A 10430-nucleotide genomic window follows, 5' to 3' on the forward strand; every position below is an offset into this window, starting at 1 on the left:
CAGCTGATGTGCATTTTACTATGCACAGTTGCCCAACTGTAGCACTTGTTAGAATGGACTGCGGAGCAGCCTGCATGGAGCTTCGCGGCCCTCCTGATAACTTTGTTTTCAAAAATATTTTGCCCTGACCTCACTGTGCACCACAAACCAAAACCTTGTTACCTCCCAAGACCATTTCCAGAGAAGCAGGTGAGCTTGCTAGAGCAGACAGGCCCTGCTACAGGCAAGCTGCACTCCTATCCCCTGGAGATCCACTGTGAACTTGTAATGTACTGAAGCCAGGGCCATTGGATTCTAGTACTTTGTTTAATGAAGGGGGAAGAACTCTCCATGAGGCCTTATTCCCAGCGAGCCGGTATCCCAGGAGCCCTCTTCAAGTGGTAACAAGCCACCTGCTGACAGAACTCAGGGATGAGACCAGCCCTCCCTGCATATATGTGGCTCAGTAATTGTCACATGTGATCTGTGAACTCCAGGGGGCAAAAGCTTAGGAGGGGAGGATTTGATAAGTCTGCCATAAGATTTTAAATCCTCCAGACTTAACACCATAGCAGCTGAATGCAAGATCTCTAGCTGCAGTTGAGAAGAACAGTGGCAACATCTAGTGGCTATTTAAATTATAGCTTGATATTGCCTGTGGTTTATTGCACACCATAAAAAAAGTACACCATACTTTACTGCATCATAAGTTATCTTACGACACTCTACATTGTCCTTCCTTTGACCTAGGCTGCTTTAGGTATATGCTCCCATCAAGCACCTTAGAAAACGTCTGGTCTTCAATTCCCCTTGTAGGCAGTACACTGGAGTTCAGGTTCCTCTTCATCTACCTTCTTAGCCATTAGTAATCCCCTGGCTTTGCTTTAGGCTCATTACCTTGGTCCTGACCCCCACCCCTGTCTTGTAAAGTCTGTTTGTCTGGGTCCCACTGATGTGATCTGCTGTGTTGAGAGGAATGACCCTCACTTGAGGTTAACAGCGAATTTAATCAGAGCCATGGACATAGCAACTGGCTTCCAGTGTGTTTAAATCCATCTGGAGTTGCTCATAATCTTCCTCACTCAGCTTTATTAAGCAAAACAAGTCACAGCCCCATCTTGCAGTCGGCACAAATGCAGAACTTTTACTCCAGCAAGGACTGTGCATATGCCAGGACAAAAAACACAAGCTTCTAGTGCCATCTGCAAGCTGCACTATTCCCTGCACCCTCCCTTTTACAAGTCAGTTAGAAATATATTAACTGGGCGCCTTGGAATGAATTCACACCACACTATTGACACTTCTCCCTAATCTGAGATGCAGCAACCAGTGTTTGGCCCTTGTGGGTATGGCTACACTGCAATTAGACACCCATAGCTGGCCTGTGCCAGCTGATTCGGGCTTGAGGGGCTGGGGCTAAGGGGCTGTTTAATTGCCATGTAGACGTTCAGGCTTGGGTTGTAGCCCAAGCTCTGGGACCATCCCACCTCGCAGGGTCCAAGACCCTGAGCCTGAACTTCTACACTGCAGTTAAACAGCCTCTTAGCCTCAGCCCCAGGAGCCTGAGTCATCTGGCAAGGGCCAGCCATGGGTGCCTACAATTAGTGTAGACACACAGTGTAGACACACCCTGTGTGATTAGCCAGGGGGTGGGGAGGGAAGGGCACTGGGGAAAGGAGTGTGATTCAGGAAGAGACAAACATGTTCTGAACTAATGAGATTAGAGCTACACCTCCTTATGCCAGGAGTGAGTTCAGCCTCTAGTCTGAAGGCTGCACCCTAACTGCTGCTGAGAAAAATATTTCCTTGGCTTCCATAGCTGCTGCAACTACTAACCGATTGACAGGTTCATTTGCGAGTATGTTGTATCTTATCCCCTTTTTTCTGATCTTTAGTTGTAACTCCTGCCCCGCCCCCCAGCACATGGCTTGTCTGTTTCTGATGCACCCAGCACAATGCGGCCCAGCCCCAGCTGGGGCCTTTGGGGCTACCATAGTATCACTAGTAATAACCCTAAGACCGTAATGTTTGTGCTGTTAAGACGACTCCAGGCCCTGACATGATAATGGAGTGGCACTGGTAATACATCTCAGGCCATGTCTACACTATGAAAGTACTCCAATTTTACAGAAGTCGATTTTTGGGAACAGATTGTATAAAGTCGAGTGTATGTGTCCACACTAAGCACATTAATTCGGCGGTGTGCATCCACAGTACCGTGGCAAGCGTCGACATTCCGAACGGTGCACTGTGGGTAGCTATCCGACAGTTCCCGCTGCCCATTGGAATTCTGGGCTGAGCTCCCAATGCCTGATGGGGCCAAATATTTGTCACGGGTGGTTATGGGTAAATGTCGTCAGTCAACCCTCCCTCCCTCCGTGAAAGCAATGGCAGACAATAATTTCGCGCCCTTTTCCCTGGATTGCCCGAGCAGACGCCATAGCACGGCCAGAATGGAGCCTGGTCAGCTCACCGCAGCAGTTATGACCATTGTAAACACCTTGCACATTATCATGCAGTTTATGCAGAACCAGCGCCTGAAAAACCAGGCAAGGAGGCGATGGCAGCGTGGTGATGAGAACATGAACACAGATTTCTCTAAAACCGTGGTCCCCGGCAATTTGGAGATCATGGTGTTAATGGGGCAGGCTCATGCCGTGGAACGCTGATTCTGGGCCCAGTAAACAAGCACAGAGTGGTGGGACTGCATGGTGTTGCAGGTTTGGGATGATTCCCAGTGGCTCCGAAACTTTCGCATGCATAAGGGCACTTTCATGGAACTTTGTGACTTGCTTTCCCCTGCCCTGAAGCGCAAGAATACCAAGATGAGAGCAGCCCTCACAGTTCACAAGTGAGTGGCAATAGCCCTCTGGAAGCTTGCAACGCCAGACAGCTACTGGTCAGTCGGGAATCAATTTGGAGTGGGCAAATCTACTGTGGGGGCTGCTGTGATGCAAGTAGCCAACACAATCATTGAGCTGCTGCTATCAAAGGTAGTGACTCTGGGAAATGTGCAGGTCATAGTAGATGGCTTTGCTGCAATGGGATTCCCTAACTGTGGTAGGGCTATAGACAGAACGCAAATCCCTATCTTGGGACCAGACCACCAGGGCAGCCAGTATGTAAACCGCACGGGGTACTTTTCAGTGGTGCTGCAAGCACTGGTGGATCACAAGGGACATTTCACCAACATCAACGTGGGATGGCCAGAAAAGGTTCATGACGCTCGCGTCTTCAGGAACTCTGGTTTGTTTAAATGGCTGCAGGAAGGGATTTACTTCCCAGACCAGAAAATAACTGTTGGGGATGTTGAAATGCCTATAGTTATCCTTTGGGACCCAGCCTACCCCTTAATGCCATGGCTCATGAAGCCGTACTCAGGCACCCTGGACAGGAGTAAGGAGCTTTTCAACTATAGGCTGAGCAAGTGCAGAATGGTGGTAGAGTGTGCATTTGGACATTTAAAGGGTCGCTGGCGCAGTTTACTGACTCGCTCAGACCTCAGCGAAACCAGTATTCCCATTGTTATTGCTGCTTGCTGTGTGCTCCACAATCTCTGTGAGAGTAAGGGGGAGACGTTTATGGCGGGGTGGGAGGTTGAGGCAAATCGCCTGGCTGCTAAATACACGCAGCCAGACACCAGGGTAGTTAGAAGAGCACAGCAGGAAGCGCTGCACATCAGAGAAGCTTTGAAAACCAGTTTCATGACTGGCCAGGGTACTGTGTGACACTTCTGTTTGTTTCTCCTTGATGAAAACCCACCCCCTTGGTTGCCTCTAAATTCCCTGTAAGCCACCCGCCCTCCCCCCTTTGATCACAGCTTGCTTGCAAAGGAAATAAAGTCACTATCATTTAAAAAACATGTATTCTTTATTAATTGATTATAAAAATAGGGAGATAACTCAAAAGGTAGCCCGGGTGGGGTGTGGGAGGAGGGGAGGAGGGAAGGAAAAGGCCACTTCAAAACTTGTTGAATGACAGCCTTCTGTTGCTTGGGCTGTCCACTGGGGTGGAGTGGTTGGGTGCCCGGAGCCTCCCCACCGCATTTTTGGGCGTCTGGGTGAGGAGGCTATGGAACTTGGGGAGGAGGGATGGTGGTTAAACAGGGGCTGCAGCGCAGTCTGTGATCCTGCTGCCGTTTCTGAACCTCCACCAGACGCCGGAGCATATCCATTTGATCCCACAGTAGCCCCAGCATTGCATCATGCCTCCTCTGATCTTCCTGCTGCCACCTTTCCTCATGTTCATTGGCCGCTTTCCTCTACTCTGCTATTGTGTCCCTCCACACATTCTGCTGAGCTTTGTCAGTGCCGGATGACTGCATGAGCTCAGAGAACATTTCATCGCGTGTGCGTTTTTTTCACCACCTTATCTGAGATAGCCTTTGGGATGGAGGAGGGAGGCTTGAAACATTTGCAGCTGCTGGAGGAAAAAAAAGGGAGTGAAGTATTTTGTGACAGGGTCAGGCCAGATGGCTACAGGAGAGTGATAGAAGGCAGATATATTAGCCCCAGGTTAAGTAGGTCCCTTTTCCCTGGGTAAAGTAACAGTGAAGGTTCCAGAACAATCAGGAATTTTCTGGAAACAATTAAGGCAGACAGGCTGATTAGAACACCTTCAGCCAATCAAGAAGCTGCTAGACTCAATTAAGGCAGGCTAATACGGGCACCTGGGTTTAAAAAGGAGCTCACTTCAGTTTGTGGTGTGTGCGAGGAGCTGGGAGCAAGGGGTGCAAGAAGCTGAGAGTGAGAAGGCGTACTACTGGAAGACTGATAAGTACAAGCATTATCAGACACCAGGAGGAAGGTCCTGTGGTGAGAATAAAGAAGATGTTGGGAGGAGACCATGGGGAAGTAGCCCAGGGAGTAGTAGCTGTCACACACTGTAGACAGCTGCAATCCACAGGGCCCTGGGCTGGAACCCGGAGTAGAGGGCGGGCCCGGGTTCCCTCCATCCTCCCAACTCCCTACTTGATACCGGAGGAGTGGACCTGGACTGTGTGTTTCACCAGAGGGGAAGGTCTCTGGCCTGTTCCCCAATCCACTAGGTGGATCAGCAGAGACTGCAGCCAAACTGAGGGCTGCCGTGAACCTCTGAGGCAAGCAAATCCGCCTATAAGCGAAGGACCCACCAAGGCAGAGGAGGAACTTTGTCACAATTTAAAAGGATACATTTTACAGAACAATGGCTATACTCTTTCACGGTGAACAATACTATTCACATTAAAGGTCACATTTTGCATCTTATATTGAGTGTCTGTGGCTTTGGTGTTAGAGATCACACACGCAGTGCCGGGCAACAGAATTCAGCTTGCAGGTGGCCATGGTAAGCCATAGTCTTTTGGCTTCTGCAACCTTCATAACAGCAGCGCTCTCCTCTCCCATACCAAGCAAAGCCTGTTGAGTTGGCCATTTAGTGCTGCGGTTTTCCTGTTAACGTGCAGCAGCAGAAACCAAACTAACCCACCAGCATCCAGTTCTCTGGGATGATTGCTTTACCCCTCCCCCCACCGTGTGGTTGGTGTCAGGGAAGATCCCTGCTAGCCAAACGCGAACAGCTCAGCGCCAATGCCCCTCATCTCCCACCGCGTGGCTAACTGCAGGGAGGATTTCTTTTCAGCCACAGGCAAACAGCCCAGTAGAAACGGCCACCTCTGAATGTCTCCTTAATTAAATTCCCCTATTTCAAGCAGGTTACCATGAATGATATCACTCTCCTGAGGATAACACAGAGAGATAAAGAACGGATGTTGCTTGAATGCCAGCAAACACTGGGACCATATGCTGCCAGGCTTTGTCATGCAATGATACCAGATTACTTGCTACTAGTATGGCATGGTAAAGTGTCCTACCCTGGAGGACGGAATAAGGCTGCTCTCCCCAGAAACCTTCTGCAAAGGCTTTTAGAGTACCTCCAGGGGAGCTTCATGGAAATGTCCCTGGAGAATTTCCGCTCCATCCCCAGACATGTTAACAGACTTTTCCAGTAGCTGTACTGGCCATGAATGCATCCCAAGTCCTCAGGGCTGATTAATTATTAAAAAACGCTTGCTTTTATAAAATGTATTATATTTTAAAAGGTACACTCACCAGTGGTCCCTTCTCTGGCTTCGTTGGATTGGGAGGGTATTTCAGTCAGGGTGATAAAAAGATCCTGGCTGTCGGGGAGAATGGTGTGCTGTGTGCTCTCCTCAAGCTCGTCCTCCTCATCTTCCCCGTCCACAAAATCCTCAGGCATGGCAGAGAGTAACCCACCTTCGGAGTCCATGGACAGGGGTGGGGTAGTGGTTGCAGCTCCCCCAGAATTGCATGCAGCTCAGCATAGAAGCGGCATGTCTGGGGCTCTGTCCCGGAGCATCCGTTTGATTCTTTGGTTTTCTGATACACTTGTCTGAGCTCCTTAAGTTTCACGTGGCACTGTGTTGTGTCCCTGCTGCAGCCTCTATCCCTCATGGCCTCTGAGATTTTTTGAAATGTTTTGGCATTTAGTCTTGTGGAACGTAGTTCTGATAGCATGGATTCCTCTCCCCATACAGCGATCAGATCCAGTACCTCCCGTTCAGTCCATGCTGGAGCTCTTTTTTTGATTCTGGGACTGCATGGTTACCTGTGCTGATGAGCTTGCCTGGCCAAACAGGAAATGAGATTCAAAAGTTCCCGGGGCTTTCCCTGTACACCTGGCCAGTCCATCCGAGTTCAGAGTGCTGTCCAGAGCGGTCACAATGGTGCACTGTGGGATAGCTCCCAGAGGCCAATACCTTCGAATTGCGTCCACATTAACCCTAATTCGAAAGGGCAATGTCAATGTCAGCGCTAATCCCCTTGTTGGAAAGGAGTACAGAAATCGGTTTTAAGAGCCCTTTATATTGAAAAAAGTGGCTTCGTTGTGTGGATGGGTGCAGGGTTAATTCGATTTAACGCTGCTAAATCAGACATAAACTCGTACTGTAGATCAGCCCTGAGGAGCATGAAGTAACACAACAGAGTATGCAAGAAGCAGAGATTTGGGAATCCATGCCCGGGGGTGCAAAGGGAGGCCAGTGTTTTGGGAACTTGCCTATTCCCTTGTATTAAAAAAGCCAGACATTTCAATATTACCTTTCCTTTTGGGATTTCTAAGGAGGCATTACAGCATAACTGGCACTGACAAAATACGAATTGTTAATACCAACATCATGTCTGTCCTCCTTTATGGAGCAGAGTCACAGAAATCTACCACAGAAATTAATAAGATCAATTCATTCCAAAGTAAATGAAAGAGCCTAAGAGTCCATTGGAAAGAGGTTTTGCAACATCAGAAATTCTAAGTAGAGCAAACCAATCTAAACCATCAAATATAATAAGACAACAACAATGAACATTGTTAGGACGTAAGGATACCACCAATGCAACTGACACAGAAAGTGATAATATGGACAAGCCTTGGAGATAGGAGGAGAGCAACCTAAAGAAACATTACACAGAACAGTAGAGAAAGGAGCTAAATCCATCAACATGACACTCAGAAGCCTGAACACACAAGACCAGAATAAATTATGGAAACTGGTGGACGCCCTACACACCTGAGGGGGTGGGAAGATAAAGATAATGACGATTCCAGCCCTGCTGTGCTAGACATCCACTTTTATTATACAGCACCCAATCGCACCCTCCGCCCTTCATCATTCATTCTAATAGCAGCTGCTGAGTTCCCCTGCCCATTAAAACACCCACACAAGAGTTAATCTGTATGTGCAGTCATCACAAGGCATTGCTCTCAGGTGGCTGCCCAGGGTCATGGAGGCTGCCACCATTAATAACAGGGGGAGTGATCTACAGGCATTCTGCTTCCCCGCGGAGGTGTGTCAGAGACAAGCTCACCTCTGTTCTTTTGTCTGTGCATCTCCACTCTATGGGACAATAGGGAGGGGGAGATGCTCAGTAACTCGCTGAAATGCTCATGAAAACCCCTTCAAAGGTTGCCTGAAAGGTGATCTGCAAAGAAAAATGAGTTGAGCTGATTTTTGATTACTTCTTTATGGCTGATCTAAGAAGAGGCTGAAAGAGGCGTATTAAAAAATAATCATCCTTGAGCACTAGAAATTCACATCCTATTTAAGTGGAGAATTAGCAAAAGGGTGATATCAGAAGAGGCAAGAGAGAGGAAGCTGAGCAATTCAAAGGGGAAGGGATTTCTATCTGGACTGTTTGTTTTCACTAATATCCATCTAACTTCAATGCCTACGTAAGCTTTTTGAATGAAGAAAGCCTTTGTTAAAGACTTGACGCCCACATACACAAGTGCACAAGCCCCATTTAAAAAACTCCATTGCAGGTCACCTTTAATATTGGAACAGGAGAAAAGAATGTATCCCACAACTGTACTATGGGGAGCAGCATGGACCAAGAGCTCAGCCAGAGAGGACACAGGAATTGCCAGAGCAGACCCAAAGGCCATCGAGCCCAGTATCTGCTCTCTGACTGTAGCCACCACCAGAGCTATTGGAGGAAGAGGCACAAAATCCCAGAGTGGGCACTTCTGGAATAATTTCCCTGTAACAACATGTTGCCTCATCCAGCATCAGATCCTGCCTCAGCCTCTGTTTCTCTCCTTGCCCAGGAAACCAAACCTCCATAACTGGCACTATTGTAGCCTTTTATTCTATTTAATGTTAATCGTATCTAAGTGGGTTCGGCTCTGGCGGCTACAGTCCCAAGTTCAACAGAGTTACCTCTGTTTGTTCTAAATTTAGAGTTCATAGGACACAGGAAACCATAGGCAAATAACACATACAATTACAAGAGCATCTGGGATCTTTTAGTAATTTTATTAAAGTTACCAACAAAGCTATAAGTGTCACAGCATATACAATTCCTATAGATACATACGGTGAACTAGTTATACCTACAGACATACTCACATCCTCCTAGATGGTGTTAGAGTCCGTTGGCCCTCTCATGGATTGACCATCAATATGGGAGTGGTTGCTGCTGGAGTTTCCCATAGGAAGCCCAATTTCCCTGCTCTGGGCACCCCTTTTTATACTGTGAGTCTTTCTATACCTACATTCTGCACATGTACATGAAAGTGTCAACCCTTGCTTTCTTATTGGTTTTGTCCCCTGGAAACACAAGGGACCCCAAATTCTATAGGCTGGGTAGGTTCTTGTCAACATTGATGTACCACCTTTGTCTTAGGTTAGGGCACATGTTAGAGACAATATTGTTGTTACAGGATTTTATGATTGAATTTTAATCTTTCCTGCTATACTTTTGCAATATTACTGGTTAGTACCTCTTTCCCACCATCTTTTCGGTTATTTCTCAGTCATTGTCTTGAGACGTCATTTCTTGTCTCTAAGGCCTAAAATACCTCCAGCTAGAGTCCTGCAGGCCTTGGCCTACAGGCTTTTGCATTTCAGCTTGTCTTAGTCATGTCTACTACATAGTTCCTCTAAACACTGATTAATCTTATACTTCTATAATCCTACAAATAAACTCTAATTAACATACAGCGAATATATGTAACATAACATTGATTAATCATAACATCACATGATAAATGGATACTAAACTAAAATCATTGGCTACACTATTGAAGTGCTCTCTCCTTCCGAGATGTGGTTTATTAGCCCAAAGTTAGCATCGCCTCGCCTTCTCTGGCTCAGCAGTCCTGCTTAAGGGTTTTGCCCCCTGCAGGTAGCTCCAGGCAGGCCTTTCCCTCAGGCTGCTAGTGATAACTTCTTCCCTGTTCCTCCCTGACCCCAGAGCTCCTGCAGATGCCTCCCTGAAGATTTCTCTCTCCTCTTTATCCTCATATCAGGACATTAGGCCTCAGCACATGCTCTCCACACTTCTCTGATCTCACTGCCAGACCCACTCTGGGGCTCCCCATGCTTGTCTTAGTCTCTGGTGTCTCGCTCCACTCTCTGGGGGACCAGGTTCCCAGGAAGCCCCAGTTCAAGGCTCCCATCACATGAAGTCTGGCTGCCTGACCTAATCCCATCACCTAGATGGCAGAAAACTAGATACAAGTGGGACTGACTCCAAATCCTCCTAAAGTACAGCCCACACTGTGACACTGCCCGGTGGGGAAGTTTCTTCTCAACCCCCATCAGGCAGTGGTTGGTTTTAAAGCCTGAAGTATCAAGGTTATTTTTATTATTTTAAAATGTATGTAAGTGTTAAATCCTATTATAACTCTGGATGTTCTCATCACCCTCGTACATCTCCAGCCCTTTTCTTGACTCCTGCTAATCTCTTGGCCTCAACAATATCTTGTGGCAATGAGTTCCACAGGCTAATTGTGGGTTCTGTGACCATAACATTTCCTTCCATCAGTTTTAAATGTGCTGCTTAGAGTATTAAGTGGGCATCTCTTGGACTTTTATAAATAAAAGGGAATAAAAAATATAATTTCATCTTCATTGTGTGGTTTTTCTGTACAGTGAGATCAAATGGAATATGGAGGGA

Source organism: Chelonia mydas, chromosome 7, assembly GCF_015237465.2.
Source record: "Chelonia mydas isolate rCheMyd1 chromosome 7, rCheMyd1.pri.v2, whole genome shotgun sequence".
NCBI lineage: Eukaryota > Metazoa > Chordata > Testudines > Cheloniidae > Chelonia > Chelonia mydas.